This window comes from Chrysemys picta, chromosome 2, assembly GCF_011386835.1.
Source record: "Chrysemys picta bellii isolate R12L10 chromosome 2, ASM1138683v2, whole genome shotgun sequence".
NCBI lineage: Eukaryota > Metazoa > Chordata > Testudines > Emydidae > Chrysemys > Chrysemys picta.
Genome location: NC_088792.1, coordinates 129,768,090 through 129,782,002, shown reverse-complemented (window position 1 = coordinate 129,782,002; position 13,913 = coordinate 129,768,090). Strand labels below are relative to the sequence as shown.

General features: G+C 44.4%; 1 long non-coding RNA gene across 1 annotated transcript; it reads left to right on the top strand.

Annotated features, from left to right (window-relative positions):
* The first annotated feature begins 5,341 nt into the window (after positions 1-5,341).
* LOC135981487 (uncharacterized) lies at positions 5,342-11,727 on the top strand. Its single transcript, XR_010598523.1, has 3 exons — positions 5,342-5,702; positions 5,979-6,084; positions 6,718-11,727. It is a non-coding gene; the product is annotated as an uncharacterized LOC135981487 (long non-coding RNA).
* Positions 11,728-13,913: the final 2,186 nt, after the last annotated feature.

Here is a 13,913-nt window from a genome sequence, read left to right as displayed (position 1 = left end):
TGGAAAAGCAGGTGTCCTGTTAGTGTAGTTCCTTGTCCCTTGTCCTCCCAACAAACATTGTCATGAACAGTGACAACTTCCCCGGGCTTCAGTTTGCATACACACTGGAGCTGTGGGGGGTTCTATCAGCCAGAGTGTGACTCCCTATCCCTATCCAAATGTTGGGTGTTATTCCAGGAGCAATGACTATAAATCGGTTAGGCATATTAGGTAGTTTAATTTCCCAAATGTCTCGGTGAATTACCCAATACCACATGCATCCTTCCCACGGACCCGGCAGGATTCGGTATGTGGGAGCCCACACCCCTCCAATGGGTCCATATGCTTGGAAAGAGCATTGCAATTGTCTGCACTTCCACCCAGAAAATCTCCAAGTATGTCTCCAGGGCCATAGATCAGATGATACTCCTGAAGTATCTATAAGGGCAGTGGGCCAAGTCTGATGCTCGAGATCGCTCCGTATGGCCATCAGCTGGTCATTCAGGAAATCCTCAGTTTCTGAACATGCCAGATCCCACTGCGATGCTTTCCCATCCTCAGTGATATTTAGCACCATTGTTGTCAGCAATTTTTTTTTTTGCCGGGGGGTGAGGGGGAAGGGCATTAAACTAAGGGCAGAAATAACATGCAATTCACCAATTCCAGCCTGCATCTGAGTTAACTGTGCTCCAGTAATAAGACTTGTGGCCTTTTCCAATTGTCCTAATTTTTCTTCATGTTGTTGGCCTTTATAAATATTCCAAATTGTAGCTGCGCTATTGCCCCAGGCTGTGGCCTAGCAGAAGGCCAAGGGGTACTGGGGGTTGCAGAGGGTAGCCCATGGGTAGGCCAAGGCAGCAGGTCCAAACCCAACCTTACCTGTGATGAGTGGCCTATACTGCAGTCAGCCCCAGACAGCGGGGGCTAGTTGGTGACTGGCAGTGGCCTTATTCTGAGGTGAGGTAGGGATAGTGGGTGGGGTTCCCCGGGGAGGGGAGACCCTAGTACTGAGGGGTGTACTGCCAGGGGGCAGCACCCCAGATAAAAGGGCACTGGGGTCCAGGAGGGACACGGGGGCCAGAGGACAGGTGGACCACTGGCCTGCAGAGGGCGCTCCAGGACGCTGGAAGAGCTAATTCCCAGAAGTCACCAGCAGGAGGCGCCACAGGGGTGAGTCCACCCCTCTACAATTACTAAGATGTGAAGGTCTGGGTCAATGGATTTCAGTAGAATATACCGTATTATCTGTATTTGGGTAAATTCCAGGGGTGGTGGCAGAGGTGGAGGGGATGATGGGGGAAATGTTTTTGGCAGCAAGGCTTTTTTGGTATTCATTCTCCGGAAGCCAATTAGGGAGGGCAGTACATCCTGGTGGTACTTGCCCATAAACACAGGACGCAGCCTGTGGAATAAACCCCAATACCCAATCAATACCACATGCCCAAGCATGGCTCTCACAAGTCCCTCCCTGCCAATGTACAATACTCCGTTTCCTCCACAAGGGCCAATTTTTTATAATGTCCTTTGTCATCAGGAATTCCTGGACCTTGGGGATTTCAGCAGTGCGAGTGTTCCTTCTTTTTTGGAACAGTTGTGGTTTAGCATTATACAGGGAAGAGGTTACTTGCACATCACCCTGTAATGATTTGGGTCTTTCAGCAAAATCCAAATGCATGGTAGTTTTGTCAGTGAACAAGGGAGAGCACTTAACTTGTCCTTTTCTTCTGCTGTCCAGAAGGAACAGCAGTACCAGAAGGAGCGATAGTTCGCTTGTCAATTGGAGAGCCATCTTGTGGCGGAGGAGCCTTTTTGCAGTGCGAAGCATGGGTCCAGGCAGTCAGTCCTTGGCACTTCACAGCGGTGTTGGTAGTTAACAGGACTCGGTATGGGCCTTTCCAGCACGGGGCCAGGGCAGTCTTTCGCTGATGGACCTTTATGTAGACCCAGTCTCTTGGTTCCAGCGAATGGCAGGGATGCTCAGGATCCTTGGGTGTGCTTTTTTCCCCCTGTGTATAAAGAGACCTGACACATTTCATTAGTGCCTGGTGTTGGGTGATGTTAAGGGCCTTATAAACCTGCTGCCTGATCTGGCCTGTGAAATGGGTGCCTCAGTCACTGTTGATAGAGACAAGTAGACCAAACCGGGGGATAAAGTCTTTTAACAATCTTTTAGTTATTGTGATGGAATTGGCCTTGGCACAAGGGTAGGCCTCTATTCGTCCAGAATACGTACAAACACAAACAAGGACATATTCATAAGAACAACATTTTGACATATTGAAAAAATCAATCTGGATATTCACAAAGGGTCCCCACGGGGTGGGGTGCACAGCTGGTTTTGCTTGTACTGGTCTGCCACTGTTGTAGGCTAGGCAGATAGGACAAGAGTTACAGTACTGCTGTGCCACTATGGAAAAATGTAGGGTATACCAATGTTGCAGTACTGATGCAATCATCCCCCCTTTGCTCATGTGTGCCATTCCATAGGACACGCAAGCAAGATAGGGGAGCAAGACCTTGGGCGCTACCAAGCGGCCATCTGGGAAGCACCACAAGGCATCAGGATGTAAAGAACAATTATCCCGCCTCCGTCAATCCTTCTCATGCTCGGAGGTCGAATCTTGCATGAGAGCTAAATCTTGGAGGGTGTTAGGCATGGAGGGGGACTGTGAAATAAAGAAAAGAGTTAAATGGAGCCGGAGAACTGTAAAGGGCCGCCTGTTTGGCAATAGCATCCGCCAAAGCATTTCCTCTTATAACATCATCATAAGGTTTCTGGTGAGCTATACAATGCACAATGGCAATAGCGAAGGAAGCTAAATAGGAGAGAGAAGAGCATTAACAAAAGGCCCATTACTAATCCTCGCCCCCCCCGGACATTAGAAATCCTCGGTGTTTCCATAGTTGTCCATAATTATAAACCACCCTGAAGGCATATTGGGAGTCTGTGTACATGGTAACAGATTTGTCCCTGGCCAAGGTACAGGCACGGGTAAGGACGACAAGTTCTGTGGCTTGGGCTGAGTGTGCTTTCGGGGGGGAGTGGGCAGAGGGAGTACTGCTGTACTCTGGGAAGGGGTTTTACTGGGTTCAGATGAATTTTAACTGGTTGGGCATACCCAATGTACCCAACCTGGTTGGCATGATCCGCCCACAAGGAGGGAGGGACCTTAGCCAGCAATTCCTGTTGCAACAAGGAAGGGCTGGGGTTGGTCTCTTCCTTTTCAGTTCCACCTGTAAGATTGCCAGGACCTTATCATGACTAGGACTAGACACGTCCAAATACACACCATCTGGGGAGCAATAGATTATACAATTTAATTTGCACAGCAAGTCCCTTCCCAAAAGGTTAACCGGTGAGCAAGGACTGAGGAGGAAAGCATGATGGTCAGACAGAGGACCAATAGAAACAGACAGTAGTGAAGAAATGGGATGGGGAATAGGAGTATTGCCACCCTTACTGAATTCTAAATATAAGCCTATAAGATCTTCAGATGGGGCTGAAGGGGTACCCCAAAGAGGCCTTGAAGGGTAAAGAGATGTCTGCTGGCCAGCAGGAGTTTGGGGAGGAGCCAATTTCTCCTTTGCCTCTTTTAATTATGTCTTAAATTTCTCCTGGGAGTCCTTGAGACTCCTCTTTAGAAATTCATGGCGCTGTTTTTCTGTTTGTCCATATGTACAAGAGTTTGCCGGGGCTCAACCCTCTCTGGGGCGACGGGGAGCCACACCAACTCACTACCCACTGGGGCTGGGCACTCTGTCTGGCGGCAGGGTTTCCCCGGCGGTCCTTGCTATCCTGCGAGGCACGATAAGCCCGACCCTAGCTTTGGGCGGACACCAATGTTATGTCCGGGCTCAGACCCTCAGTCAGGGCTGAACAACAGTAAAAGGTATTTCCGCCTGGGCCCTCAGTCAGGGCGGGGTAACGGTATAAAGTATTTAGGCCCAGGCCCTAGGTCGGGGGGGGGGCAACAAACGCTCGGAAAAAGGGCTCAGGCCCTCAGTCAGGGCTGAGCAACAGTATAACCTAAGCCACAACAGGCCTGGGAGAGGGGGACACTGCCACCCAAGGGTTGGGTGGCAGGGGGGGACGCAGGCCCTCCCACTCCACTGCATCCCAGCCCGGGGCCCTAGCAGCGGCAGAGGGCCCACTGCTTAGTCAGTGGGGATCCTGGCCACAACACACTGACATAGGCTCCGGTAATGCTGCAGCCCGACTGCGGTCGGCTGCTCCCGGGCTACTTCCACTCTCCCCCTTTGGGCCTACCTGGGGGCTGCTGTCGGCCTCGGGGGGGTCCTGGACCATGGGTTTGTCCGGCCAGGCGTCGTTTGGCAAGTCCGGCGGCTCCTCGGGGTAGCGGGCGCAGGGCAGGCCCGGCGGCTCCTCGGAGTAGCGGGCGCAGGGCAAGCCCGGCGGCTCTTGGCGGCTGTCCCAGGTTGTGGAGGTTTCCCCGCCCTGAGCTAGGCTGGAGACGTCTGATCTCTTCGGCAGCTGGGGCCTGACTGAGTTCTGAGGGCCTGCCTTTATGCTTCCAGGTCGCCGCCTGACCTTTTGAGGGGCAGGTTCAGCGCTCCCTGGCTCCGCCCACATTTACACTTCCTTTGCATGGTTACTGAGCACCCAGAGAATTTAATTGAGTTGGGTAGGTTTGTCCCTAAATCTGTGACATACCAATGAGTGTGTCTGTGACAGCTTTCTTCAGCTACTGAAAGAAAACTAGAGATGCTAGACTTGTGCATAATATAGCATAGCAAATAGTCAGGATGGAGTGTACATTAGTAGGCTACTGGTGCATGCCTTTTTTACACTGTGCATACCCATTAGCCATATTGTGTACCCATTTTTCCCTTCAGACCAAACTTTCTTGGCATATAGACAGCAGCAAACTTATCTCTCTCACCTCATGCTTTTGTGGAACACAGAAACAATCAGCACAATATAACTGACCATTATATATTAATATGACAGACTGGAGCATGGGCATGCAACCTTTCATGTAATGAATTAGTGACACACAGTTTCTGATAATTGGCCTCTAATCAAGCAATGTCCAAAGTCCAAAGAAAATATTAGTGGAGCATTTGTATAGCACAATAGCACAAGCTGTTTCATGCTAGTCCCAATGTTTTCTTCCAGTGATCAGTTCTATACAGACTTGTGATCCATTCCCACATCCGAGGGGCAACACTCTCACACAATGCCAGATAACAATATGGTGGAGGTCTTGTTCCCTACCACTGAACAGAATATGTCTGGGCCTGACTCTGTGAAACATGTTGCATGACTTGCACCAGCACGTCTGGGTAGCAATGTTCCATATGGTAAATGTCTATTTTAAAACTTAAAAAATGTTTTTGATGTTTAACTTGTTTTAATGGTTTTTGGACCAAGTCTGTAGAGCACAAGCAAGCCAGCGTTGAGGTCCCATTCAGAACATGCACTAATGGTTTTCTTTTCTTTTTTTTCTCCTGTGTTTATGATCCAGAAACCAGTGGTTTGGCAGTCCAGAAATGCAGGTAGCAGGTCCCAGCCAGCACCTTCCTTCAGCCCAATCAGTTTCATAGATTGATAGATTCTGATGCCACAAGGGACCATTATGAAAATCTCCTGCATAATACAGGTCACAGAACTCCCCCAAAATAATTCCTAGAACATATTTTTTAGAAAAAATCCAATCTGCATTTAAAAATTCTCAGTCATGGAGACTCCACTACAACTCTTGGTAAGTTGTTTCAATGATAAGTTACTGTCACCATTAAAATTTTATGCCTTAGTTCCAGTCTGACTTTTTCTAGTTTCAACTTCCAGCGATTGGATTCTGTTATAGCATTCTCTGCTAGATTGAAGAGCCCATTATTAAATATTTGTTACACATGTAATTACTTATAGACTGTAATCAAGTCACACCTTAACCTTCTCTTTGTCAAGCTAAATAACTTGAGCTCTTTGAGTCTATCATTGTAAAGCATGGTTTCTAATCTTTTCATCATTTCTGCAGGTCTTCTCTGAACCCTCTCCAATTTAATCAAACTCCTTCTTGAACTGTGGACACCAGAACTGAACACAACATTACAATAGTGGTTGCCCTAGTACCAAATAGAGAGGTAAAATAATCTGTCTACTCCTATGCAAGTTTCCCCTGTTTATGCATCCCAGGAGCCCATCAGTCATTTTGGCCACAGAATTACACAGGGAGTTCATGTTCAGCTGATTATCCATCACCATTCCCAATTTTTTTTTCAGACTTGTCCTGGCCCTGCCACTAATGTTGGCAACTGGGAATTCACAGGAGATGAGGGAGCCATTTGGGGTTGGTCTTGGCTGGGATGGGGGATATATGTGACGGAAGGGGAAAGAAGTGTTCAGGTAGTGAATGTAGGCCTTGCTGGAGCCCTAGGCATGGCTAATAGTATGAACCAAAGGCTGTGAACCAACATAGGCATTGTCAAAATAGCAACATCTAGATATAAGCTAACCATATAAGCACATTCCTGACTGGAGAGGATGGTACAGGAACACACAGACCCCTTGTAATGATAAGGATGGGATGACAAGCTAATGGATGAGGATGTTTTGTTTGAACTAGGAGGTACAAGGTACAAGGGTGGTAACAACATATGGAATGTAATATGTAACTTGTTTTTATCAATGTATGAAAGGAGAATGGAAGGAGGCGGGTGGTGGTTGGGGACTCCCTCCTAAGGAGGACTGAGTCATCTATCTTCCATCCTGACCAGGAAAACTGAGAGGTGTGCTGCTTGCCAGGAGCTAGGATTCACGATGTGACAGAGAGACTGCCGAGACTCATCAAGCCCTTGGATTGCTACCCCTTCCTGCTTCTCCATATGGGCACCAATGATACTGCGAAGAATGACCTTGAGCAGATCACTGCAGACTACGTGGCTCTGGGAAGAAGGATAAAGGAGCTTGAGATGCAAGTGGTGTTCTCGTCCATCCTCCCTGTGGAAGGAAAAGACCCAGGTAGAGACCATCAAATCATGGAAGTCAACGAATGGCTATGCAGGTGGTGTCAGAAAGAAGGCTTTGGATTATTTCGCCATGGGATGGTGTTCCAAGAAGGATTGCTAGGCAGAGATGGGCTCCACCTAATGAAGAGAGGGAAGAGCATCTAATGAGGAGGGCTTTAAACTTGGTTCACCGGGGGAAGGAGACCAAAGCCCTGAGGTAAGTGGGGAAGTGGGATAACAGGAGGAAGCACGAGCAGGAGAATGCAAGAAGGGAGAACTCCTGCCTCATATTGAGAAAGCAGGACAATCAGCAAGTTATCTTAAGTGCCTATACACAAATGAAAGAAGCCTGGGAAACAAGCAGGGAGAACTGGAAGTCCTGGCACAGTAAAGGCATTATGATGTGATTGGAATAACAGAGACTTGGTGGGATAACTCACATTACTGGAGTACTGTCATGGATGGATATGAACTGTTCAAGAAGGACTGACAGGGCAGAAAAGGTGGGGGAGTTGCACTGTACGTAAGAGCAGTATGACTGCTCAGAACTCCAATATGAAACTGCAGAAAAACCTGAGAGTCTCTGGATTAAGTTTAGAAGTGTGAGCAACAAGGGTGATATCCTGGTGGGAGTCTGCTATAGACCACCAGACCAGGAGGAAGAAGTGGACGAGTCTTTCTTCAGGCAACTAACAGAAGTTAGAAGATCACAGGCCCTGGTTCTCATGGGGGACTTCAATCACCTTGATATCTGCTGTGAGAGCAATACAGCAGTGCACAGACAATCCAGGGAGTTTTTGGAAAGTGTAGGGGACAATTTCCTGGTGCAAGTGCTGGAGGAACCAACTAGGGGCAGAGCTCTTCTTGACTTGCTGCTCACAAACAGGGAAGAATTAGTAGGGGAAGCAAAAGTGGATGGGAACCTGGGAGGCAATGACCATAAGATGGTCGACTTCAGGATCCTTTTTGACGCACTTAGAGGAGAGGAAAGTGATCAGGAACATTCAGCATGGATTCTCCAAGGGCAAGTCATGCCTGACTAAGCTAATTGCCTTCTATGATGAGATAACTGGCTCTGTGGATGAGGGGAAAGCAGTGGACATGTTATTCCTTGACTCTAGCAAACCTTTTGATATGGTCTCCCACAATATTCTTGCCAGCAAGTTAAAGTATGGGCTAGGTGAATGAACTATATGGTGGACAGAAAGCTGGCTAGATCATTGGGCTCAATCATCATAGGGAACTGGAGCAAATGACTTAAGAGGAGAGGCTGAGGGAACTGGGACTGTTTAGTCTGCAGAAGAGAAGAATGAGGGGGGATTTGATTGCTGCTTTCAACAATCTGAAAGAGGGTTCCAAAGAGGATGGATCTAGACTGTTCTCAGTGGTACCAGATGACAGAACAAGGAGTAATGGTCTCAAGTTGCAGTGGGGGGAGGTTTAGGTTGGATATTAGGAAAAACTTTTTCACTAGGAGGGTGGTGAAGCACTGGAATGGGTTGGTGGTGGAATCTCCTTCCTTGGAAGTTTTTAAGGTCAGGCTTGACAAACCCTTGGCTGGGATGATTTAGTTGGGAATTGGTCCTGCTTTGAGCAGGGGGTTGGACTAGATGACCTCCTGAGGTCCCTTCCAACCCTGATATTCTATGATTATATGATTCTATGAGTCAACGGGTAGTGATCAATGCCTCCGTGTCTAGTTGGCAACTGGTATCAAGCGGAATGCCCCAGGGGTCGGTCTTGGGGCCGGTTTTGTTCAATATCTTCATTTATGATCTGCAGGACGGCGTGGACTGCACTCTCAGCAAGTTTGCAGTTGACACTAAACTAGGAGGAGTGGTAGATACGCTGGAGGGTAGGGATAAGCTACAGAGTGACCTAGACAAATTAGAGAATTGGGCCAAAAGAAATCTGATGAGGTTCAACAAGGACAAGTGCAGAGTCCTGCACTTAGGAAGGAAGAATCCCATGCACTGTTACAGACTAGGGACCGAGTGACTAGGAAGCAGTTCTGCAGAAAAGGACCTAGGGTTACAGTGGACGAGAAGCTGGATATGAGTCAACAGTGTGCCCTTGTTGCCAAGACGGCTAACGGCATTTTGGGCTGTATAAATAGGAGCATTGCCAGCAGATCAAGGGATGTGATCATTCCCCTCTATGTGGCATTGGTGAGGCCTCATCTGGAGTACTGTGTCCAGTTTTGGGCCCCACGCTACAAAAAGGATGTGGAAAAATTGGAAAGAGTCCAGCGGAGAACAACAAAAATGATTAGGAAGCTGAAAACATGTGTCCCTTATTTGCAAATTTTGATCGTTACATACATATTATACGTTTTTATAAACTACACATTGGGGTGCATGTATGGTTTTCCATTGTTTACATTTTTGATATTCCCATGCATGCTGGTCCACCAAATACACGACCAAAATTTTGGTTACCTGAATATTTATGGGTAATATTGGGTATATATTAATGGTGCAGCTAAGGTAAATAGTTAAAACAGTTATTACATACACTTGAATGATTATTTGATTTTTATAAAAGGTAAAGTTTATCAATTTTCACCAAGATATTGTCTCTATTTTTAGTGACTTTTTTTTACAATTTTTTTATATTTTCAGAGGCAAACATTATTGTGTGCAGGCTAATGCTAAGGAAACATTTTCTTGTATTGTTTTTATAGCCCCTGCTAAAAGTAATTTTTTTTTACCTTGTACTGCCATACTAGCTGTATTTTAGAAAATAATTGTTGCCCCATTTTTAATTCTAACAAGGATGCACTGATGGGCTTTTCCAATTTTTGTATTTCAGCTGTAACATAACTTAGTTTGTTTGCCAAGATCTCTGTGTTAGTTGCACCTAGTATTTTAACTTTTAATTCAGTTCCACCCACAGCAGTTTCCAATATACTCATTGCGGTCCTTCCTTATGGATTTTTTGACCTACCATAATTTTAATCATGCTGCCCACCCCTTATAGAGAATTTGAATGAGACATGATCTTGGATCCATTTAACCTGGCGAGGTCCAAGTTCGTTTATTTTAGAGATTGTATTGGTGTTACAATAACTTTTTCCCCATACTTTAATTTATATACTTATGGTTCATTTAATGGGTGTCTTCTTGTTTTTTTTTAATATCAGATTCAGTTGCAAGTACCTTAAAGTTTAATTGTACCCAAATGCCTAGCCATGTATATTTACCTAACTGGGTAGGGACAGTATGAAAAAGTGATCAGACACTGATATTGTAAGTGAACTTAGGCTGCTTCTTAATACATTTATTGCCCTGGAGTGTTTTGATTTATTCTGGGGGTTCCATTTTTTCTATATCCCTAGTATTCATTTGCCAAGGTTCATTGGAATAATTTCCTAATACTTAAAATACTTCCAGATTTGAACCAATTTTATATTACCTGAATTTCATTAATACCTTGATGTCAATGTGCCCCCCGGCTGTCAAGCAAATCTAATATCCTTCAGTATTTTACATTTCAGGTTGTATTGGGGCAGCTATACCTTTAATTGACCTTTATTGTACTGCCCACCCTTTTTCTTCTTCTTCTTCTTCTTTGAATACTCATCACAGCATTGCCAGCAACAAGACAAACAACATAAAACACAATCTTCGTCGCAACAGTAGATCATGGTATTCTGTGTTGCTTGTGCTTGTGCTTTATGCTTGTGCCAAGCTTTATATGTATGTATTCACAGGTAATAGCTGAGAGGCAGCATCACCATAAGCCGCCTTAACATGAAATGTGTTTTTAATTACCATTTCTAGCATGCTTAAAACTTTCCCCTCAAAATCATACATATTACACATTGTTACAGGGTTACTTACTAATATTAAATTTATTCCAAGGTTTAGTATTAACAACATTAGAATTAAATTTTATACTGTTTATAGTATTTTATTATATCACATTTTTTATTTAGACAATTTGTCTCTGAGAACAATGTGTTTAATACCCTTTTGGAATTTTTGCATAGGCTTTTAATTTAATTATATATTGTGGGGGGTTGGTGACTTAAAGAGGTAGGAGTGTTATGCATATGAGCAGACCCTTTTGTATTTGTTTTATTTGTTAGATTTTAGCACTATGCATACACACACAAAAAACCCTTTTTTCCTACATTAGGTTAATGTATTCCTCTTACTTTGAGGCTTAACTGCTTTTTCCACATTTCTTTTTCTGGAGGGTTGAAATTTGAACCTTTTGGTTTCAAGTAGTTTGTTTGCTGAACAGGTATGTCCATTATCTGCAGCTCCTTTGTGCTACCATATATGGGCAAATTTGTTCCTCCCCTGTCAGCTAGGTAATTTGCATTAACACAGATGCTTGCTTTTTGGATTCAAAGCAATTACATGCTCAAAGACTGGACTCTGTTTTAAAAGGGTTAATTTTCACCAGCAAGTCAGAACCAGAGTTCTGATTATTTTTCACTTTTAACTTCTGCTTCTGATTACACTGGTCTACAATTTTTGAGAAGTCGTCTGCTTCAGAGATAAAATGTGCTATTTATTATGTATTTTGATGTGCTGAATTCAAATATGACAATTAAAACAACTGATTGGCTACTGTTTCTAAGATATTTAAGTTTTTACATGTTATGTCTATGTATATTGTGTAGATAGTAGAGTTTTAATCAAATTGTAAACCTAGGTCTTTTCATGTGTTTATGGTTGCTTTACATGATAATATTTCACCTGTCCTGTTTATGTAACACTTTAAAAATCAGCAAAAGGGTTATATAAATAAAATTTATTATGAAACAAAAGGCAAAAAACTATTATGTACATAGTTTAGTCCTATTCAGTGTCTACTCAGCGCTTTTTGACTTGTCTCTTGTATTTATTAAATGGAGCGTCTCTTGTCACTGTCCAGCAATAGCCTGCAAGCATTGATGGGCTCCATTTGCCCTGATAGCGTTTCTCCATTGTTGCAATATCCTGGTGAAATTGCTCGCCATGCTCGTCGCTCACTGCTCTGCAGTTCGGTGGAAAAAAATCTAGATGAGAGTGCAAAAAATGTATCTTTAGTGACATGTTGCAACCAAGGCTTTTGTATGCCTTCAGGAGGTTTTCCACCAACAACCTGTAGTTGTCTGCCTTGTTGTTTCCAAGAAAATTTATTGCCACTAACTGGAAGGCTTTCCATGCTGTCTTTTCCTTGCCACGCAGTGCATGGTCAAATGCATCATCTCGAAGAAGTTCATGAATCTGAGGACCAACAAAGACACCTTCCTTTATCTTAGCTTCACTTAACCTTGGAAATTTTCCACGGAGGTACTTGAAAGCTGCTTGTGTTTTGTTAATGGCCTTGACAAAGTTCTTCATCAGACCCAGCTTGATGTGTAAGGGTGGTAACAAAATCTTCCTTGATTCAACAAGTGGTGGATGCTGAATACTTTTCCTCCCAGGCTCCAATGACTGTCAGAGTGCCCAATCTTTCTTGATGTAGTGGGAATTTCTTGCACGACTATCCCATTCACAGAGAAAACAGCAGTACTTTGTGTATCCAGTCTGCAGACCAAGCAAGAGAGCGACAACTTTCAAATCGCCACAGAGCTGCCACTGATGTTGGTCATAGTTTATGCACCTCAAAAGTTGTTTCATGTTGTCATAGGTTTCCTTCATATGGACTGCATGACTAACTGGAATTGATGGCAAAACATTGCCATTATGCAGTAAAACAGCTTTAAGACTCGTCTTCGATGAATCAATGAACAGTCTCCACTCATCTGGATCGTGAACGATGTTGAGGGCTGCCATCACAGCATCGATGTTGTTGCAGGCTACAAGATCACCTTCCATGAAGAAGAATGGGACAAGATCCTTTTGACGGTCATGGAACATGGAAACCCTAACATCACCTGTCAGGAGATTCCACTGCTGCAGTCTGGAGCCCAACAGCTCTGCCTTACTCTTGGGTAGTTCCAAATCCCTGACAAGGTCATTCAGTTCACCTTGTGTTATGAGGTGTGGTTCAGAGGAGGAGGGTGGGAGAAAATGTGGGTCCTGTGACATTGATGGTTCAGGATCAAAAGTTTCATCCTCTTCCTCGTCTGACTCAAGTGAGAATGATTCTGGTGCATCAGGAACCGGCAGTCCTTCTCCGTGGGGTATTGGGAGTATAGCTGATGGAATGTTTGGATAATGCACAGTCCACTTTTTCTTCTTTGACACACCTTTCCCAACTGGAGGCACCATGCAGAAGTAACAATTGCTGGTATGATCTGTTGGCTCTCTCCAAATCATTGGCACTGCAAAAGGCATAGATTTCCTTTTTCTGTTCAACCACTGGCGAAGATTTGTTGCACAAGTGTTGCAGCATATGTGTAGGGCCCACTTCTTGTCCTGATCTCCAATTTTGCAGCCAAAAGAAAGGTGATAGACTTTCTTAACCATAGTGGTTATACTGCGCTTTTGTGATGCAAAAGTCACTTCACCACAAACATAGCAGAAGTTATCTGCACTGTTCACACAAGTACAAGGCATCTCTGCTCACTTTGGCTAAACAGAAATGTGTCCCTTTGCAAAATCAAACACTGACAAATAAGAGAGCACGACACTGTCTGATTTCTAGAGCTGATATAGGGTAATTTGTTCAGCAGAGTGATGTAAGCTTCATTATGATTGCATCATCCATGACTTCTAGGAATAACATGATGCAATTCATATCATGTATGACGCAATACCAGCTTCAGATTGCATCATTCATTGTTTTGCCTAAAAAGCAAGTACTGTCCAAACCCAGTCATAGATTTAGTCATAGATCCAGTCAAAGATGTATTTTAGTCATTTCTGGTTTCAATTGAGATCCCTTCCCTTTATAACTCACTTATCCTCCGCCATTCCCAAGTCAAGGGTCGTATATACTGACCCAATAGCATATCTTGAAAACTAGAGCCAATCAACAATTTTAAGCATCATTTTCATTCTCAGTGACCCAGAATTAGTAAA